The sequence below is a fragment of the Epinephelus fuscoguttatus genome, linkage group LG16 (assembly GCF_011397635.1).
Source record: "Epinephelus fuscoguttatus linkage group LG16, E.fuscoguttatus.final_Chr_v1".
Classification (NCBI taxonomy): Eukaryota; Metazoa; Chordata; class Actinopteri; order Perciformes; family Serranidae; genus Epinephelus; species Epinephelus fuscoguttatus.
The window spans coordinates 33,765,238-33,788,229 of record NC_064767.1 but is presented as its reverse complement, the minus strand read 5'-3'; the positions used below and the strand labels follow the sequence as shown (position 1 = coordinate 33,788,229).

The 22,992-nt window shown below is 39.8% G+C and overlaps 1 long non-coding RNA gene across 1 annotated transcript; it reads right to left on the bottom strand.

Annotated features, from left to right (window-relative positions):
• Positions 1-5,553: 5,553 nt before the first annotated feature.
• LOC125903714 (uncharacterized) lies at positions 5,554-19,926 on the bottom strand. The gene is made up of 3 exons (XR_007451331.1): positions 19,907-19,926; positions 13,449-13,483; positions 5,554-6,468 (listed from the first exon to the last, which is right to left on the bottom strand). It is a non-coding gene; the product is annotated as an uncharacterized LOC125903714 (long non-coding RNA).
• Between the last annotated feature and the right edge of the window lie 3,066 nt (positions 19,927-22,992).

Sequence of the window (22,992 nt, the reverse complement as noted above, 5' to 3'; positions counted from 1 at the left end):
TTTTGTTTGGCCCTCTATTTACCATAAAATTAGTTGACCTATGTAAGTTGATTTAAAGGTTTGGAAGTACATGATACTAGATGTGTGCTTTTTGACATGGCAAGGGATATATGGAACTTACCCTCTTGCCTCCCCACCCACACACACACCCAAATCAATTCGCAAACACACAGAATGATTTTTTTTTTTTTTCGATTATTTTTGTAGCACTAAAACACAACGCTACCAACCAGTACTGTGGAGTCAGATCTGTAGCACCTGCTTTTATTCTTCTGCCCTCCTCTTCTTCCTTCTGTCTTCCTCTTGCCTCCCTCCTCCTCCTTCTCTCTCTCTCTCTCCCTCTCTCCTCGCTCTGTGTGTTAGCCGGTTGCCAAGTGCTAAGAATCTGGGGAATGCAGGATTGCAATGTTCTGATAAAGTTTGCTTTGTTCCCCAAGTGACCTGAGTGAGAGAGAGAGAACACAGAGAGGGAGAGAGAGTAGTACCCATAAGTCCACACAGCCACACACATACAGTTCACATGCATATTTGCCCATCTTGTTGTTCTTCAGAAAGGCAGTGGAGTGTTTACACATGGACAGTAATTGAGGCATACTGTAAAGCAGACATTCTGTGAGTGCACTAGCAGACAGTCATGTAATTAGACCTATATAACATGTACATGGGTAAGTAGCATTCCTGAAGCATTATCTTTGCATAGTCAAACAATCCATTAGGCTTGCCTGGCATTAAGAGGATTCAGACAGTTCACGACCAAGAGTCAAGGACTTTCAAGGCCTCTGAGGATTACTTCAAAGGAATAATAGAGATTTGTAATTTCAGTCAGTATCTTCCAGCTCTTTGATTTTCTGCCACTTAATACTGGAGTGGAAGGGCACTGACCATTTGAGTCATAGAGGCAAAGTAAATGTGAAAATATTAAAGAGGTCAACACACAGTTGACAAAGTCAGCTTTTTCTAAAGCTTGATCAACAACAGGCACAAGCAACAATGTTTGACACCTGTAGTAAACTGGCTATATGCAAAACAGCTGCTAATGTGCGTGGTGTGGGTCCATGCTATTGTGTTTGCTTGTTTTCGTAAAGATGGAACCCTCTTAGCTTAACTTGGCGCAAAAACTGGAAACAGGGAAACCAGGTTGTAAACTATATACCTATTCAGAAACCTTGTAGCCCCATCTCACTGCCCCCATTTCACCATGCATTACTTTTCTTGGCGAGATCCTGGTATGTTTTAATGGTATGTTTATAATGTGCTATAGAGCTCAGGGAACTTTGAAACACAGCGGATGAGTTCATCTTCCATCACTACCTACCTCCCCTGCTTCCATGTGTCCCTTATGGCTACATTACATGAAGCCATTATCTCATCAGTTTTGCTTTGAATGGTTAGCATCAACTGAGGTCAAGGTGGAAGTAATTTGAATCTCGAGTTCTGTGCACTTGCACCGTGGCAATTTCAAGTGGTGCATCACGCCAAGGTTAGCTCTTCTGCTCTCCCCATAGGAAAACAATAGCACAACTAGCGTAGAGTGGTTGTATCGATGTATCTTTGGGGTGCAGGAAGCTACCTAACATCCTCCTGGTTTTGTACAAATATTTCAAGGGGAAGTTCAGACTCTGAGTGGAAACACTTTTAGTGTGGATGTACAGTCATCTAAAGGCAGAGTCATACTCCCTTTAAGTAAATAAATAGGTACATTTATTTCAAATGTTGTAAATGTGTTGGCATAAATTTATTCCACTAGAGGGTAGAGTGAAAAGTTTCTGACAACAACAAACATGGTGACGGTGAAGGAGGTCATAATAACATACCCTTTAACGGAAGTAGCCTTGTAGATGGCGGTGGCCTGTGAGGACATTAAATACATCAGAATGTGTGGTTGGAGAATTCTTTTCACCATATGATGTTGTGTCCTATGGTCATGTCTTGTTCGAACTATACTAACTATAGTGCCCCCATGATTTTTGCTGGTACTCGTCCATTTTGTCCTTGTCCGTAAGCTTTCAGAAAACGTGCACAAATACAGTGTGTCTGTATATGTATCTAACAAATCCAAGTCCATGTTCTTTCGTCCTGGTCCTGATCCGAGTTAGGTATCTGCCAATTCCAAGTCCGATGCTCATACTAAATGTTGTTATGTTTTCCTAATTACAAAATTTGGGACACCTTGTTTCCACAAGCTACTTGATACAAATACCAAAGGTCTTGGTACAATACTATTAAGCTGATCATCTTAAATTATTAATTTTGTGTCCTTGTGTTTGTTTGTGTTTGTTTGTTATCATTTTGTGTCTGTTTGATGTATATATTTGTGTATTTTTTGTCTTTTTGTGTCTCTTTGTAGTCAACCTGTGTCTCTTTGTAGTTCCTTTGCATTTCTGTGGTCTTTTTGTAGTCATTTTGTAGTTTCTTTGCATTGTCTTTGATGTCATTTTGTGTCTCTTTAAAGGTCAACTTGTGTGTCTTTGAGATAGATTTCTGTTTTTTTTTTATTTTTTGTATCTCTTTGTAGTCATTTTGTGTCTCTTTGTATATCCTTTGTATCTCTTTGTGGTTATTTTGAGTCTCTTTCTGGTCAATACAGGTTTATTTTAGTAACATTTTGCAGGTGAAGGCCAGGGGGCCCTGACACTTTGGGCCCCTGTGCCTATACCAAGTAGGCCCGTTCAGTAATCCATCCATGCTTGCAGTTGAGTTGAACAAAACTTGAAGTAAAGAGAGATTTTGATGGCTTTATTTCAGCCACTATTGATCTTTAAGAATATGTCTGGATCGGCCCTCATATCTTGGAACATCTTTCCTGAGCACTGTGAATGGACTTACTCAATAATCATATACTCTCACCTACCTTTTTTGTTTTTTAACCTCTGACTGACTATGTACTGTAGAAGCCTGGCTAGGAAGTTAGTCAGCTAAAATAGAACAGCTACATCCGATCCTGTGTAATAACAAAAGTCAAGAGCTCTAAGAGGCTTTGCAATCCACATTGAATTTAGTTTTATTACTTGCTTTACAATAGTTTGACACTTAAGTCTTTTGTTAGTGAAAGAGAGGGAGGGGACGGGGGAGAAATGGCATTCCTGTCTTTATCTCAGCACAGGACACACATGTGATTACATGCTCTCGTGCTCTTTCACTCTCCAGCTCTATCACACACATGCACACGCACTCTCTATCTCGCTTTCTCTTTCTCTCTCTCTCTCACACTCACACACACACACACACACACACACACACACACACACATACAAAGGCACATTCATGCTTACAAAGACATGCAAACTCTTGCACATGCTCTGTGCTGTCTTTCTCACTCTTTCTTTCTCAGACAGACACACACACAAACTAAATAAGTCATCAAGACTGGCTTGTGGGGCCCACAGTTGCATGGCAGTTTCACTGTGTGTGTGTGTGTGTGTGTGTGTGTGTGTGTGTGTGTGTGTGTTGATATAAAGAAAAAGTGGATGAGTAAGGCACAGAGGGAGGAAGAAACAGGAAGTGAGCGTTTGGGCTGGGGGAGCAGGGTCAGAAAGGGCACGATGGGAGTCCTTCACATTCATTTGTGTGTGAAAAAGTAATTAGATTTGTGTGTGTGTGTGTGTGTGTGTGTGTGTGTGTGTGTGTGTGTTTATGTGTGCTGAGCTGTGGGAGTGTGTATGATGGCTAAACAGAAAGGCCGAGTTGTGTTTACATGGTAAATATGTATGTATGTGTGTGTGGGTTGGGAGTTAAGGTTGTGGAATGTCACATGCTGATAGAATGCTTACTGGACAACAAAGCAAGGGAAAGAAAACATGCTGGAAACCATTAACTTTGCTGGTCACTGCTCAGCAATCAGTCTGCACTGTAAAACAGAGAGAGAATGAAGGCTGCTGTCTAACACCTCAGTGTATGTGAACAGGGCTGTTGGGGCTTGTGCGCCAAACTGTTGCTCTTGTGTTGCAGTGGCATTCACATTCCAATTTAAAAAAAAAAAAAATCATATTAAAATAATCAGCAGAAACCTCACTCACTGCACCATGTGTGTGTGTTTCTTGAAATTACTTGTTTAAAATTTAAAAAAAAAAGCTGTACGAAACAAAGTAAAACCAAAGGGAAAAAAAGATGATTCTCTCATGTCTCAAAATAAAGAAAAAAAAAATCTTCCTATTTCTAAAGCACAGCAGCAGTACTATTCTGCAGCCATCCTGTGCTTTTGTGTGATGATGGATTATGCCTCTCAAGCAAGAAGCGGGTCTGCAAGTTTGAGAATAAGAACAGACAGCAGAAGAGAGTGGAAGTGACACAGACAGGAGGCGTCAGCTGTAGAGGAAAGTCACCAAGCTGGCAGTGGGACAGAAGCTAGATTTTTCCAGCAGAGTTGTGTAATTCAGTTCTCCCATGTCGATACTGTTTGTGTGTGTGTGTGTCCGTTTTTGTTTTGTTATATGTTATGTATCTGTTAGTTCTATAGATGCTCAGTGATCATAAGATTCATATGATAGGGATAATGCATGAGTGTGTGCACTCCAATAAACGTCCATGTTACGTTATACGGTTGTATAGCAGAATACATTTTTTTCCTAATACAGATGAAGGAAGAGTAGAAAAGAGTATAAAATCATTAAAAGCAGTCTTTTATTTTAACTAGTGGAATGATGTCACATTAATGCAGACATTTTCACTTTTACATTATGTTAAGATGGACTTTTTCTGCAGTGTGTGTGTGTGCATGGCGTGTGTGTGTTCATAGGTGCTGTGTCCTCTCCTGGCCGGTTGGCAGTCAGGGCTACTGTAAACATCCTTGACTGGAAGCTGGTGTTAGGTTTTGGAGCTTTCAGTCGGATGTTTGCAGCAGCCAACTGCTAGTACCATCGCTGTGCTTCGCCTGCTGTACACATCACGAAGTCATTGACACCTCTTACACAGAGCTGTAAATATAGTGACTGCTGATTGAGAGAATGGTCATTCTTTCCCTTAACCTAATTATGCTTATATCTTACCATTCTTGTATGAGCTGGGTTTTATTTACATATGTTGCTCATAGGGCTTTGTAACAATGAAGTACTCCATGTGATACCCTTTTTACTTCATTTGATACCCAGCATGTGAATGGAAACATCATGCAGTTGTATAAAATGCTGCAGACACTCCTCCCCATCCAAATGATTTTTACACGAATACATTTTGAAAGTATAGCCCATAGTTTTGAACGTTTTGGCCGTATCTTAGCATGCTGAACTGACAAACTCTGTCAAATACAGCACACTTCACTTTACCACAGCACAGAGTGTAATTGTTGTAGCTGCTGGGATAGTGGGCCAGTCACACATCACATTTAATTGAAGAACACCTAAGGAGATTAGCTGTGAGCAAAACTGTTTTCTAGATCTGGGTACAAAAAGGATCAAATGCAGGTATTGTTTGACTAGATACGTTTCAGTTCTAATTGGTACTGGGATCTTTCAGTCAGTACCTTTTAAGGTATCGAGTATCTATACCCAGCTGTCACTCATGAATCCCATTTTCATATGGGGTAGTTTTTAAACCATTTGCATGTGGGTGAAACTGGTTTTGATTTAATGTGTGCTGCGGCTGGGACAACATCTATTAGGAAAGAGAGTACACTCTATAGAACATGTTACCAGTTGCTATCATACTTTCTAACATAATTTGAAGTATTTCTGTCATTACAATTCTTAAAAAATAAACACTCATTAATTTGCTTATTTCAAATATTTGATGATTTATGAAGCTTGCTAACTTTGAATTCAGCCATGTGACTTGTGAGGCATTGAACGTGGGCCTTCTATTGGCTAGCTGTCACTCGTGAGTGCAGTATTATCGTAACTTGTACTCATACTCGAACCATGGCCCAGTCTACAAAAATGAAACCGATGTTGTAGTTTTTTAGTCTCTAACCACGAGGCCACCACACTGCAAACCAATGGCAGCTGACACTGACATTTACTCAGAATACACTGAAGTCAGAGGCTTAAAACGGCTCCTAACATGAGTACTTTTCTTTACATAGTTATTCATGTATAGTGCTATGAGTCACAGTTATATGAATTACAATTGAAATATTTTTTGGAAATAAGTTGACCCAACCCTTTCAGCTTGTGACAACTCAGACTGACATTCATTTCCTCGGTAACAGTCCACATAAATACAGCTTGAATGAACTTGTGTGAAAGTGACAAAGGGAACAAGTGGAAGGGCTGTTAGTGTGAAAACTTAATCTAATCATGGAGGATGACTCAATGCACAGCAAATATGTACCAGTGGGACAAAGCAAAAATCTCAAACTGTAGAGAGGCAAAGGAATGTGATTTCAGTGAGAAACGGCTGGCAGTGATAGTCGTCTCCATTCAGGCCATTCAGTTCCCAGTGGATGGGAGCGGCTTCATCCTCTCCTGAGAGATGAGGACAGGGGAGGAGGGGAAAGGAATGGAGGGAGAAGGGTAAAGAGAAAGAGGAGTAGGACTGGAAAGGGAGAAAGTGTGAGAGATGAGGTGACAAACACGTAGGAGAGGAAGGTAGAAAAGGACATCGGAGAGAAGACAAAAATGGTCATTCCTGAATAGTTTGGTCTTGACTTTTCTGCCCCCTCCTCAGTTGGAGCTGAAGGGAAGTGGGTGTAACATACACTACAGGACCACAGACAGGGAAGGAAGGAAGGAAGGAAGGAAGCATTCTAATATTACAGACTCCCCCACCCCCACATTCATCATACCATGAATGAAAACATGCTGTGCTTCTTGCAATTTCTGTCTAAACAGTCTCAGCGTTCCTTCCTTGGTGCTGGAAAACCCAGGAAGTAGTGTTCAGTTCTCAAAAGCTCCTCTACTGTAAGTGGAACGAGGTATTCAAACCATGCAACTTATGATGCAGCAGTATATTTGTCGCTGCTACAATATTTATACGTAACTAAATCAGTTTATTTGAGAAAGACATAATCCCGCTGATTTCCTGCCAAATACATCTCAGTAGGGGAAAAAACACTGTAAATGAAATTTTTCAATGCAGCTCCAGGCAGAAAATTCAGGTTGATATTTCAAAACCTGGGAAAACAAACTCAGACTATCTGCATGGTTAAGTACCGCTAGAGCGCCAGTTCCCAACTTGCGGGTCAGGACCCCAGTGACGAGTCACGAGAACATTGACAAGGAAACAAAAAATATTTCTGCGACATAACATTATGTTCACTTTTCAGACATTTCAGATTTGATCTCTTGAGGCCTATAAAGATTAAACAGATTTTTTTGTTTGTTTCAGTCTCAAAGCTCAAGGCATATACAAGCTATGGTGAGTGGTCGCAAGTAGACGTTGCTTCATTTGAAGGGTCAGAGACCAAAAATGTTGGGAACCAGAAAATGAGAGGTATCCATGCAACTACTGATTTATATCAATTACTTTATATTTTACTTATGTTATATTCTTTCCTTTATTTTAACTTTTAACTAACTCTAACTTTTCTTGTGTCATTTTATATTATTATTATTTATAAATACTAAAATTGCATTGTTGGAGGGAGTCTGTGATCCAAGTTTTTCAATGGCACTGACTGCTCTTGTAATTGTTGTTCATTTGAACCTTCCTCTCAAGAGATCATCGAGTCTTGAAAGTGTTTTAAGATCGTTATCAGCTGATTTCATACACAGTGTCAAGTTACCCCTTTGACCTCTGAGTTCCAGGAAGTGTAAACATCCTACACTCTCGGCGTCTGCACCCTGGTGGCCGGGAGTGGGAATGTTTATACTGCCTGGCTCAGGAACTCAACTGGCAGCAGGGGAGAAAACGGTACACTTCAGTTTTCTGTCAGTTCCCTTTACAGTGATCAGACTTTTTACAGATACAGATATACAGGTACAGATGTCATACTTTTTCATATAATGTAATGTATTCCGTGCATTTTGTTACTGTTACTTGAATCACACAAGGATACTGTATGGAGCAGGTATATTTCTACTTCCCTTATAATCTGAGTCACTGAGGGTCCTCCATTACAGATTCCACTTTTAGGCTACATCCACATTAATGTTTTCATCTTAAGAAACACAACTATTGCCACTATTGTCCACACTGTTGTGGAGCGTTTTTCGTAACCGTTAAACAAAGATCTTTGAAAATGCTGCTCATTCGAAAACTCTGGGTTTGCATTTTAGTCTGGCTAGGCAGAAACAGAGACTTTAAGAAACTATGATTTAGACCACCACGTTTGCTTCCCAACCCGGTCTTATCAGTTAAGATGTGTCAAGCCAGAATGGTATAGCTAGGTCTAACTTACATACCCTTTGTGATTTCGTCTTTCTTATTGCCACGGCTTTATAATGCTTTATAATAATGAATTTTCTGGTCTTACTTTTTGCCATCTCCATGGTATTTTTTTTGTAACAAAGAAACCAACCACAGAGCAGATAGTCTGTTTCCTGTTTGGGCATGTGCATGCCCAGTGTACATAAATGGTCATACAGTATGATATGCGTTTTTCAGGTGTGTTAGTATGTATGGAGATCGTTTTTGTATCAGATGATGTATTAGTGTGGATGTGGCTTTAAGTGCTTCTCTCTATTTTTCTGTAAGAGGAAATGTTTAGCCACATTGTTACTGTCTTTGTTCTTGGAGTTATTATATGTGGTATTTTTAGTTTTTATTAAGAAATTTTGTGTTTGAGCATGGGTATACACATTTCAGAATCATAAGTGCAATGCTAAAACAACCACTGTTTGATGAATGTAAAACTGACAATTGATAGTCCTGTTTCTTCTTTCAGATGTCATCATTGCAATTATGGAACATCAATTCAGCCAAGTTAGACATTAAAGGAATACTTCACCTCCCAAATGACCATTTTTATATCAGTAACTCACCCATGTTACAGTGAATTATTAAAGAAAACATTGTTTTTTGCTTGAATACCTCCACGGTTAACAAAGAATCCAAAAACTGATAAAGTTCTTGTATAATTGAAGTCATAGCGGTCCATGCTTAACTGTAGTAGAACTATATCGAAACATCCGTTTACAAACTCTTACACAACTCATGCAATATAGTCCAGGTCACATTTATCCAGTCATATGTTCAGTACTTTCCAGGAGGACAGGCTTTTCATCAGGGAACTGAACTAAAAGTGTCTCTTTAAAGCCAGACTCCATTGACAAGAACAGTTATTTTATGTTTAACACTGCTTTGATCAGTTAGTTAGTTTGTGTTAATGTGTGACTTTGCAGAATCTGAATTAATCCTTTAAAATACAGAGATCACAAAAAAAAACTCAAGGCAGTGGTAAACCAGCAGCTACTGTGTTCACTGAGGTAAAATTACTGTTTTTGTCAATGGAGTCTGGCTTTGAAGAGCATAGATAAGTTTCACTTTTAGTTCACTTCCCTGTCAGCACTGAGCATATTGGATAAATGAGACTTGGATTGTACTGCACGAGTTTTGTGAGAGTTTGTCCACGGATGCTTTGATATAGTTTTGTTGGTATGACTTGTATCTGTCAAGAACTTTATCTTTGGATTTATTTTTGGATTCTTCATTCACTGTGGAGGCATCTGAGAAAAACAATATTTTCTTCACAAATTCAACGGACCACAGGCTGAGTAATTGATATACAAATGGTCATTTGGGGGATAAAGTATTCCTTTAAGTCTTTGAAGTTTTGGAGCTTTAGAGAAACTAGCCTGACCACACACAGATTTACAGCACATTACCACAGGCCTTCACTTGTTGTCAGTGTCACATATTTTCCATTTGTGTCCATTCTCGGTGGCATTAAAGAGGACATCAACAGCGTTCAGTTTAACGTGATGTAAGTGTCCGGCAGCCTGTGTAAATAAAGAGCTATTAAAGTATCAGCTGGAGGATTTGAGCAATTCCTCTGACATCCTTGGTTGGGCTGCTAGGGAATGCTTGCCATTCGGGACAGGAAATGGGGAGCGGCGCATCTCTGATTGGCCGGTTTCCCTGACCCTGCGACCTCGGTCATGGCTGTCCCTCTGGGCCAGGGACACACACACACTCACACAAACACACACAGAGTATGTGACAGAGTCCAGGGAAAGGACAGAATGAAGAAGATAAGGACTGTTGGGTGTTTCATTCTTTCTCTTGGTGTTCATAACTACGCAAATGTGTGTTTAAACCTGCCCATGTACATAACTTATCCCAAGGCAATCAAAACACAAACTGACAAGACTACTTTGAAGGAATTTCTGTTTAAAAATTGTGTGTGTGTGTGTGTGTGTGTGTGTGTAGGTTTTCTCTGGCATGTTAAGTGGCAGTAGGAGGAAAGACGTACAGAGGAAGCAGAAACAGTGGGTGTTGTCTGTGTGTGTGCTTGCAAGTCTGCTATTCTAGAACTAAAAACATACAATCTGTAACACATACATAGGAAGGGAGGATGTGGCTGCTTAAAGGGGAATGATTCTGTTTGGCTACTCAGTAGATCTCACTATACCTACCGTACACTGAACATGACGAAAACTAAGCTCAAGAACAAAAACGCACTTGAAACCGAACAGTCTGAAACTGAAAGGATGTGATTTCTGCTCACGAACACTAGAGGTCATACCAGCCACATATTGTACTGATCCCCATCAGTCTCAGGTGCAAAACAGTCTGGGGTCTTGAAGAGGTGGGGGGCCCATGGTGGCATAATCTGTCCATGTTGTTGTTTCAAGAACATGGAGATTCAAGTGGTTGAAACTTCTGGGTAGACCTTGGGTATTGTTTTTGTCAGACTAAACTGTATTACTACAAAGGTTTCTCTGGACATACTGAAATGCACGTACATTTTGCACATCATGCTTTTAAGAAGTATTTTTTTTACAGTCTGTATTTTAAATGTATTTTTATATATATTGCATGATCTGTTCTGCTGTTTTTATAGTTTGACACTGAAGTTTTCTATAACTTATTGTGCTTACTTGGCCTTTACATGTACAACATCAAAGATAAAGCAAATACAGTTTTGATGTACTCTCACTTTTATTTGAATTTAGTGATTAAACTATTTGCAGGAGAAAATATTTCCTGTTTTTGGATGGATGGATCAATAATAAATAAAAGCAGCAATGTTAACATACTATTAAGATAACATGCACTCTGAAGCTAAAGAGAGAATGATGTAAAGTTGCAGTACATACTTCTACCACAAGGTAGAGCCATAGTGTCACAGTAACACCACATACGCTCATCACTGCTATACAGGTTCAATGACCAATCAGTGAGATGTCATGATGTTTGTCTGAACTCAAGATTGAATAAAATGAATTATGACTATTAAAGATTTGACTAAACTGGTTATTGGATATCACTGTGTCTGTTTGGATAATGAGTTTTAACAGCTCTATGAACACATGCGTGTGTGTTTGTGTGCATGTGTGAGGACAGAGTGATGATAACCAGTGTCTCATGCTACATTCTCTCTCCCTGCAATATTTTTCCTGGTCGGAAACCGAGCGAGTAACAGGTAATGAAATGTAACATGAGGTTCCTGTTTTGTGCACAGCAGAAAGCAGAAGTTGTCTTTCCGCCTCAGCTTCAGTTTCTACCATAAGACGGAAAGCCCCCGAAACCAAGTCTTAATACAGTTTCAGCCCGTCATTGAGACTAAATAGGAGTCACAACAGTCTGAAAAGCCTGCAGTCAGGAGTTTCCATACACAACACTATGTTAGTGTGTCTGAGAGAGATTACACAATGACCCAGAGTACAGCCTTACTACTGCTGATGGAAAGGGTCATCCATCATAAACTGACAGTAGTGACCATCAAGCTAACAATGGTACAACAATACGCTCATTTGAGATGAGCTGCACCTCACCTGGAAAGCAGATGAGATAAGGTGGCAGCAGCAGCAGCAGCAGGGGGCGGAGACAAAAAGCTGTAGTCAAATGGAACAGTTTCAGCAGCCTTTAAAGTACATACAGGAAGTCACAGAAATATTTACATCCTGTTATATCCATCTGTAGACTATCTGTGTTTTGCAGACCACACTATAACCTTTATTATAATCAACCGCATTTGTTAACAGATTAAATCATCATTTCACAACATGAGACTACAAGCTAATGTAAAATATTACAATCTCACAGAAAATTAAGATTTTTGACAAAACGTGATCAGAACTTAGAGTCAATCAGCTCTTTAATCAGGTGACGGCCAGAATTTTCCCATCATGCCCTGGGTTTTACAGTTGGTGGAAAGCAAGTGCAGCGCCTTGCTCTAACAACCGCAATAACCTCAATCTTTTGAGGGCATTATTGCCCACGTGGGCATGATGTCAGAGCAAGTTGGGCACAAATCTAATTGGCATGCACAGGCCTGGCTCATCTCGAACGAGTCTGTTGTATATAGATTAACCCTATATGCAGACATGTACATCAATGTGTCAGCAGTCACAGACTCTTAGTCAAGTGGGTCGATGGATCCTCAACCAGTGGTTCATTGGATATCTTATGAATAAGTGCCCTTTGCAGTTAGGCTTAGTAAGGGCATCATGGTTGGGCATCAGCACATTATGTACCTAATGTGACATGATGATGTGACATGACAAGGTGTGACAGCGTGACTTGATATAACTCAATGTTGACTTTTGTTTTCACATGGGAAGTGAACAGCGTGTCTCTTATTCTGTCTCCTAGGTGAAAGTCCTGAAAGTCTGCCACCAACCTAGCCCACTGCCTGAAACAGATTTTGTCTTTTTTTATTTATGTAACTTTGTTTTTTAACAACGCCACATCAAAATTTTAATACAGGGGAATTTTGTTGCTCTTTAAACTACCACTGCTCATAGATCACATGATCGCAGCCTCCTAGCCTCGATTATATGGCTTTTATACAAATTCTAGTGCCTTACTTTTCTTAGGTATAAGTACAGACAGTGCATCAGAACAGCTTGAGTGGGCGCTTAGAGGTTTATTAACAGCTGATAATTCATGCAAGTAAGTTTTAAGCATTTTTAAGAACAAAGTTTTGCCCGCCACGTTGATCTCTATTTGATAATAATAAAGTTATAAATTCTTTTGAAACTCCTTAATAAGTAAGTATTAAAGTTTCTCAATTTCTAATAAGCCATCAGGTGTGTGTTAGACATCAGCATTAGTCATTATTAAAGGCGTTTTAATTCATCAAGTCTGCAGTTGTTAATAACCTCTCAACTGGTCCAGCCACTCAAAGAGCTTTTTCACAACCCTTACTTTGCTCTTATTAATGGCTTATAAGTGCCCTATAAAGCATTCTTAAATTAAATGATTTGTGTTCATTACAACATAAAACCCTTAGGGTTGAGTCAGGCTTGAACTGCCAGCCTCAGCGCTGATATCTGCAGGAATGCAAGAGAAAAAAGCCAGTTCTTGTCAAAAAGTTGAAAACAAAAGGAAAATGCTGTGGTGCACTCTGCTGTGTTACAGAATGGCCTTTAGACATACTGTTGTGAAAATAAGTGAGTGTTGGTGATTACCTGTCTCCAGCGGTGTCTGAACTCTCATGTTCCCCCTCAAGGATGGAGAGAGGAGAATATTGTGAAATATCTCTTTAAAAGCACAGCAGCGTGCTGCAGAACATGCTGGGAGGAAATGGAAGACGAGAGGACAGGAAGCACATGGAGACACCATCTGTTGTTGGGCAACAATGCAGCAAAAAAGTGCCAAACTGGTGACACACACACACACACACATGACATAAAGCAAATGGTAAACAGAGTGCAGGCACAGACTGTATCAACAGTGCGAGCACACACTGGTCTGGAAATGATGCTTCAACATTTCAACAAAATTCAGAACTAGAGTGCAACCCTCCTATAGAAAAAACTAGAGATACAAGTAGATCAGTAAAATATGAGAATATATTTTTTAGATTAATATACACTGGAGCTGTCACTTAAATCTTACAATTCCTGACATTATTTCTTAGATGACTTGTCAAAGTTATCCATTTACCGCAGGTTTCGACTTTTTCAATTTTCCGTTAGCAAAGAGAACAATAGCTTGTTTACTGAGGGCCAGGCAATACATCAAACTGGTGGGTTTTTTTTGTAAAAAGGATGGTCTACTGTGCATATATGCTGTCAATTACAGATTGATTTGTTTTTCTAATGCTTTAATGTGTGAATTTAGAATGAAAAGGCTTGTCCTCCAGCACCACAATGAGACTCCTAACTGGGGTCATGTCTATGTTCCCAGGATGCTATGTTCCCCACACATTATGTAGACCTGAAAAAGATGTTCCCCAACTCTATATTCACTTAATATGACATGGGCTAGGGTTAGGGGACTAAAATCCTCTTTCTAAAGTCATGAAATGGCACTGGACTTAGCCTAATGGCACATGCTGTACTGGGTGAGCTACTGGGGCATGCCAAGAGTTACTCTTTTTGTATTGAGAACACCTCCCAAACATATTTCAACCCAAAATTCTTAAATAATTAGAATTAGTCAACCAGTGATAAGGGAGGAAGGAAAACAGAATATGATAAAAAAGATTAAAGATAATTAATTACCATGTAAAGTTAGTCAGTAGTAGTTGACCAATGCCATTCCCCAAACTGTTTAAGATTAGGAAAGAGATTTACAGGCAGGTTACTTTATTTATGAAATATTTTAGCTTGAAATGTGTCAAGTTTGACCAGAACACAAGCAGGGTTAAGGCTTTTACATAGAATATTGGACCTGGAAACATGGGACCCTAAGAACATAGGACCTTGGGAACATAGGGCCATGGAAACATAGGACCTAGGAACAAAGGACCTTGGTACCATAGGACCATGGAAATTTAGGACCCTAGGAACATAGGACCTTGGGAACATATGACCCTGGGAACATAGAACCATAGGAATATAGCTCCTTGGGAACATAGGACCCTGGGAACAAAGGACTTTGGTAACATAGGACCCTGTGGACATAGAACCCTAGGAATATAGGATCTCTGGAACATAGGACAATGGTAACATAGGACCTGGGAACAAAGGACTTTGGTAACATAGGACCCTAGGAACATAGGATCTCTGGAACATAGGACAATGGTAACATAGGACCCTAGGAACATAGGATCTCTGGAACATAGGACAATGGTAACATAGGACCCTGGGAACATAGGATCTTTGGAACATAGGACCCGTGAAAAATGGGACCATGGGAGCAAAGGACCCTGGGAACATAGAACCTTGGTAACAAAGGACCTTGGTAACAAAAAACCCTAGGAACATAGGACCTTGGCAACACAGGCCTTGGGAACATAGGACCCTGGGAACAGGGGACCCTGGAAACATAGTAGGGCTGACCCAAAAAATTCTAAGCTTCGAAGCTTCGTTCGATGGCACAGGATTTGATTGTGAAAAAAAAATTTGTAGCTTCTGCACTTTTTTTTTTCTTCGTTTTTTTTGGGGGAGGCCTTAAACGCAACACTAACCCCCACCAGTCCGATACTGACAACGAGCACAGACATGTCCAAGAGGTCATCAGATGTGTGGTTGCACTTTAAAATATGCCCCGACAACCCCCAGAAAGCAGAGTGCCAGACTTGCCAAAAGCAATTGGCAAATAACAACTCAACAACAAATTTGGGAAATCACTTGAAAAACATAAGTAGTAACTAGTAGGCCTAATAGTATGGTTGTGGAGTCATCCTGTCTGATTTTTGCATAAATTGCCTAAAAATGTTTCACAGTAAATCAGAGAATGGGGATATTATTGCCACTGGTTATTTGAAATGGATTAAGGTATTTTTTTACTGGTGAGTTAAGGGTGAATAGCCTATATATCATGTAATTAAAAAAGAAAAAATCTCAGACAAGGAAATAGAAAGCCCGACGCACAATGGAGACCTGCTATTATCCTGCTTGAACACAGACGACTAAATTCTTTCAACAATGTGACTCAGAATAATGATAAAATAGATTTTATTGATGTAAAATATGCATTTTCCAGTTCCACCAGTCCGCTCTGAGTCTGGTGTCAGAGACACTTCTGATGCTCTGAGTTGCGCATCTGTTTGATTGTGCTGCAGTGTGCGCCAAGGGTTTTAATTTAGTGTTCAATCAAAAGTTAAACACTACTTATCACCGACCATGAATGTTTTTTCAATTGTGAATATTTTTATCTTAATTCTAGTGTTGGAAGAAACTACGTTTTTGCCATCATTTTTTTTTTAATATGACATTGGAAACATAGGAGCTTGGGAACATAAGATCCTGGGAACATAAGACCCTGGGAACATAGATATGCTCCACATTTCCTGACACCTATTGTATGGATTGCCATGAAATTTGGCACAGACGTGTCCACCTCTGAATTGTAATAACTTTAAAGTAACGCCACCGTCAACTTAAATGTCTAATTGGTCATGTATGTCCAAACGCCCTCAAAGCTAACGACATTCCCTTCCGCCTCAACTGTACTTGTATTCAGTGCTAATAAGCAAATATTAACATGCTAAACTAAAAATGGGGGTGCCATCGTGGGCATGTTAGTGAGCTAAAGTTATCCTCTAGCTCCAGGCACAGCTGACCCTTTAAATAAAGCCTCAGAGTCACTGTACTGTAGAATCTTGTTACAAGAGGAATCGAGGCTGCACACTGACTTCTAGGATGTTTAAAGATGTATGACACTTGGGGCCAGATGTAAGCTACACAGATACTTGGCTGGTATCTTGCTGCTTCCATAATTCAGTGTCAGGAAAAGGATGTTTAGGAAGAGCATAACGTGGGAAAGGAAACTTCCAATGCATTCTGAGGATGGGAAATGCTTTTTACATAAAGCTATCGTGTCTTCAAAATGGAATCATTTCAGGCATAAGAACTCAACCAGAGATTTTCCCGTTAACCACTGCACTCTTATACTACTTTGTCACTTTACAAAAATGATTTGCAGGTTTTATTTGTAATGACAAATCCACAGAAAATTATCACCCGACTATCACCTGCGATTTAATTCAGCTCTATAAGCCCCTTAGCATCTTTCACACACATTTAACACATCTCCAAACTATGAAATGAGCAGAGAAGTTATTCCTTTTTGGGGTGGATTTGGACTCTTACAGTCAACTGCCAACAAGTTAACAAGGCAGAACATCCCCACACTAAGTCACCCTACACTGCCTCAACACACGCTCAGTCACTTTTTCTGCTTGAGCACACATTATGGAAGGCCTCCTCATTCTGTCAGTATGAATCAGGTGACTTTGCATATAGGAGATACACGTACATACAGAAACACGCACACATTATGTGTCGTGATGCATGCCATGGTGTGACATCATTGCTTTTCTCGAGTGTTATGTACCTCCTGTTTTAAACTTTCAAATTCCAAAAACCCAGTCTTCTCAGGTTTACACTGTGCTGTTTGTCTGTTTTAGAGCAGCTGATCATATCAAATATTTATTAAGATCGATCTTGTTTGAAGGACAAACATGAACATTAATCTGTGTCGGATTTGAAAAGTGAACTGACAAAGAAACACGCAACCAAGCAGCAACACTTCAACAACACTGCAACTTAGAGGCACCACGCTGAGCAACAATCATTCCCTTGTTATCATCTCATTAAAGTGTTCTTTTTCACATGTACCTTGACATGTACCTTGTTATAACAAGATGCCAACACACTCGTTAGAAACCTGCTCATTAGCTGCTTTGTAGAACGAGCACATATTCTCATTACGATGAGATGGTAAGGGAAGAAAGTGTCAGAACCATTCCTGATATCTGAAAGTTAGGTGGGTGAAGAAATGATGACAGAACGGGTTGTCCTACAAATAATAATGCAACTCCTTGGATGTCACTAGGGTTAACCAAAGTGGCTCTGTCAGAGAGAGACAGTTCTCTCTGATAGAGCTGCAGTGTGGACAAAATCCTAGAATCTGCTTCCTGATTACATTACATAACATATTAGCAACATTTTTAAATCTTGTTGAGGTAATTTAAGAACAGAGAACTGTGGAAAGAGAACATCCCAAAAACACATTTAGGTCTTTATTTTCCCCACTGGTGCAGCCTTTTAGTTAGTCAAGCAAAATGCTTGCAAGTGTTGAAACCACAGTGTAGTTTGAGAAACAGAGGTATGGAGTCCATATTCTCATGAACCATCCCTTTGTGGACTGAAGCAAAGAGGTCAGGTATTCGAGAGGAAAACACTCCATGATTATCTTGTGCCAGTTTGCCTTAGAAGGTGGTTTGTCACTTATCCATGACAAAAAGATATTCTTCCTCGCAGCATATGTAAGATTATTATACAATCTGCCAGAGCAAGTACCAACAATAGCATCTTGCCACGGGTGACCCAGGAGTAAAGAGACAGGATTCATACACAAAGCAACACAACATTTGTTCCATATCCTGCAGAATGTCTACCCAGTATGCTTGAATTTTAGGACAGAGCCAGACACAATGTGTGTAAGTTCCTACTGAGATTTTACATTTTAGACACAGAGGTGAAATTTGGGGTTCATTTTATGTCTTTTACTGGGAAAGATTTTCGAGCTTCATTTACATATTTCAACATAAAATGTTATAAAACTTATAATAAAAAAATACAAAAAATTTTTCTTAATATAAGTAATCAACTGGGGAAGCTTGGTGGGAATCTACTTTTTTTTTACCCCATTCAACTGTATTTATTTTATTTTTTTAAAAAAGGTCTTAAAATGTATGGCCCTTTGCAAAACATATTTTTAAAGGCTATTTTCTTAAATTTCATTTTCCCCATACTCTGAGCCAGAAATCTCCACTTCAGTGAAACTTACACCTTTCTGCATGTATTTTGAGGGTTTTTACAGAGGGGGTTGTTCATATATCATAGCTTGATGTATGTGAAATTTTATTCCTACAAACTTAGTGAAAATTGATTTTGTTTTCCTGAAATATAGAGTGATAAAAAAAATATATGTATAAAATTCCTCTGCAAAACCTTTGAGTCCAATATGTCACCAAATAAAACAAGCATTTTGAACCTGGCTTTATCTAATGTTCAGATTTCTCTATTGGAAATGTCTCTAATGTAAATTATTTCTATATGTAAACACACAATTTCAGAAAATTTATACAATAAAAAATAATTGTCTTATTAACTGGTGAATTGCCATCTGTAATGTGCTCAATGATACATTGCTGTTGTAATAGTTTACACATGGAAATAATTATTTTTCATTACAAGAAAAGTTTTTTTGTCATTGTAGCAAGATATTTATGGAGCCCTTATAGGGGCAAGGTGGATTTTTTCCCCCTAAACTATTTTGGATTCCCTCACATAAAGTTTAGCTTTCTCTCGCAGTAATTTTTGCATTCTCCCTGACACACTTAGTGTGTTGGTCAAGTCTGCTTATAGTCCATTGCCAGTTTAGGGAAATGCTCTGCAGATACTACAGACAGGAGAGATGATGTGACACTTAACATGATGCATTTTTCTGCTCATTCCTCCTTTCGAAAGGCAGAGTTCCAGCAGAATACGGCCACTGGCTGTGAGCGCAGCTGCTCTGCCTGGCTGCGCTGGGGGAAGCTGAGGCTGTGGATATGGTTATTGATCGCACTACAGCTGCACTTGTGGTTGCATCTGTGATGCTCTGGATATGGGTAGCTGTACTGTGACTCTTGTTTACTACGGTGACTGACAAGGGCAAATAGCTACAACAGCCCAAAAAAATTCCATTAGGAGAAACGCACTGCAGCGTCAGATAAGATGCTAATTCAAAAACATGAACAAAAATTCAAAACAAATACAACAGGAACTGGCTGCAAATGAAAAAAGGTGCTGCAGAAAGTCAAAAACACACCCTAAAGAAATGCAGAAAATAGAAAACAGAAAAACACTGCATATCCAGTCAACACAATGGGGCTCTCCACGCCTCTAGAGGGAGCTACGTAAACCTGTTTCTCTTTTATAACATTGTCAAAACTAAGGCTAAATGCAAAAACAAAAAAAATAAGTACCTTTTCATGTCCTCTTTTCTTCCCACCTAATAAACAAACCTACTCTCTCGTCTTGTCTCTTTCTTGCTTGGGTTGAAAATCAAGCTGTTCCACTTTGTGCTTCTTCTTGCTGTTAAAGGGCCAGTGTGTAATATGGGTTGAAAACAGTGACATCAGTGGTCAAATTCTAGATTGCAGGGCTCACTCGCTCACCCCTCCCATCGGGTAAATGACAGTGGCCTCGTAGGGACAAAAAGCCTTGTGCACGAGTTTTTCAGTAGTAGGTCTATCTAGCGACGAGGTGAATGTTTATTTAGAAATCTAAACCATGTTACGATATTGTAATGAATCCCTCACGAGCAGGAGACCAGAGGAGAAAAAATCCAGTTTATTTGAGCTCTCCAGAAACTCCGGTAACACTCCAGGGGGTAAAAGACTCCGTCCCAAACTCTGACTCTTCTAGCGTAACAGACACACTTCATACACACATACTCGTTTACCATACTTAGTGGGGACCCCCCGCCCCTCTCTGCTCCACCAATCTCCAGCCTGCACACTGACTGACAGCGTAGCCTGTAAACAGAGCTCAGCTGTTTATTTAGCCTAGCAATTTCTCCGGACTATAGCAGCTGCAATGGACGACTTTGAACGCGATTTTGAAGACTTTCTTGTAGCGGACACAGACCCAGAGCCGTACCTGTTTGAGCCGGAGCATACAGATGAGGAACTCCATGTGTTTGATGCTGAGCGGGCGAGAAGAGAGGCTGAATGCACAGAATGGGATTCGGTGCTACTGCTACCATCGTTGGGGAGATATATCATCAGGAGGAAAAGCACCGCAGAGAGTGCATCACAAGGAATGAAGTTGCATCTTCTTTTCCTCGCAGATGACGGCTCGGGTTCATTCTCTCCTGTTGCGTGGTAAGAGTGGTCCATTCGCAAACTTTATAACTAAAAAAATTTTTCGCTACGACGAACTACTAACACTCTCTGCTGTTTCCTCCTCCTTCTTCCTTCCTTCCGCTGTCTTCGTTGGTTCATTTATACACGCGAAACACGTTTGCTGGCTGGCTGGATTGTCCGCTCGGTCTGCCGTACATACATGGCGGCGCGAGATGGCGACCTCTCTAAAGCAAGGCCCTTGCTATATATATATATATATATATATATATATATATATAAAAGCATAATTATAAGGCTATGAAAACCAAACGAATTTTATTTTATAGCGATTATACACTTATATAAACATATTAATGGGTAGAATATTCAGATTCAGATTCAGATTGACAATAAACCATGCCAAATATTACACACTGGCCCTTTAATGTATTACTGTAGTTTTGGCTTTCTGCAGTATATTTATTGTTTTCATTTGCTGCATGTGTCTGATGTTGTAGCCTATTTGTTTTGGAGTTTCACGTGTTTCTGAATTGGCATCATATTTAAAGCTGCAGCATGTTTGCAAATGTTTTTGGCTGTTCTAGTGTGATTGCGCATGTCAGCCACCATACTCTCCTGCTCCTATTAATATTAGCCAAGAAAGCCTTATGAAGCTACCCTGGGTTACAATCAGATAAATACAGTCACAATCACAGCTACAGTTGGTCTAACTCATGGATGTAAAAGAGAACTGGATCAACACATTCTCAGTCTCAGCTTGTCGCATATCAATGTTTGGTCACGGACTTTCCACGTCCAGGTACGACATGCAAGGTACCCTGGGTGCGTTGGTTGTTGATGTTCTAAGATGCCTGTTACATACACTGTGGTCTCTCAAAATACATTTTCATTTTCACAGGAAATTTACCATTTACATACAGTCTCTTTCAAAATAAAAGCACTGCCTTGGTACAACATGGGGAATTGAGATTTTTTTTTTCCTTCAACAACAAACACACATTGTTAGGTTTAGGAAAACAGAACAGGGTTTGGCTAAGGGACATGAACACCGCTCTCTCCCGGGTGAAATTTTGTTGGACCCACCCATCCACCTGCTGGCCACCATTAAACTATAATGTCATGCTGATGTTAAAGGACGGTTTTTTCCGTTGGTATCTGAGGCCAGAAGTCACCGCCCAAGAACTGGATTTCGATCACTTCTGAGTGAGACTGTGTTGACTGGATACAGTGTTGCAGTTGGGGCTCTATTTATTTCTGTGAAAGTTGCTCAGTGGCACTTGAGATTAAAAATTTTTTTTACTGCCATGTATAATATTACTGAGATGATCAGCGTTGCTTCCGCACTGTGTGGCCCATAGAGCAAGCGCCATAGATTTATAATAATATCTAGATACCTAATACCAAGATGGCGCCTGTTCATTCTTCATTACTTACAGTTTGTGGCCTATTGAATATGCACAGTAGTGTTTTTTCCACTGGCCCTGCCCATAAGTTACCGCTTGGCTTATAGACTTTACATTGTGATGACATCACAGATTTTTAAATACTTTTCCTTAACTCCAGGAAACCTTTACAAATAAAAAATCTCCATAGATCAAAAATGAATAATAGAAAGAGTCATAATTGACCTTGTTTGCAGTTTGAGGTGTCCTGTCAACAGTTTAACAGTCGTGTCTTTTATAATGGTGGCCTTTGGGGAAAATGCTTTTTGGGCTGCAGGGAAATTTTTTTGCTGCAATACTACGAGTGGCCACCAGGAAAAATTGGCTGCAAGACTGAGCAGTGTTCCTGGGGGCTTAGCAAGTGCAAAACTGCCAGCCATTACCTACGTCTGGTTTAGCGCTAACTTGAATTAGGATAAAACAATTCAACTGTGTGGCTTTGTAGGCTTTCCAAATATTACTGGGCCAAATAGATCAAATTCTGACAGTGAAATAAGTCATTTTGCGGGGGTTGTAATCCTGAAAAAAATGTATCCACTGATTTACACACGTCTCTTTCACCATGATAGTTATTTTAGGCCACAGTGCATCACGTAACAGATGTAATTACACTGTTTGGCCACTACGAAGGTTAGCTTGAAAGCCCAGCGCACTTGGGGTCTGGTCTCAATCAGCAGTCACTGAGAGCAAGATGTGCTAAAATTGAGATATTGGACTATAAGAATAGCTTCTCTGTATGCTATGGTTTTTATACTGCCACAA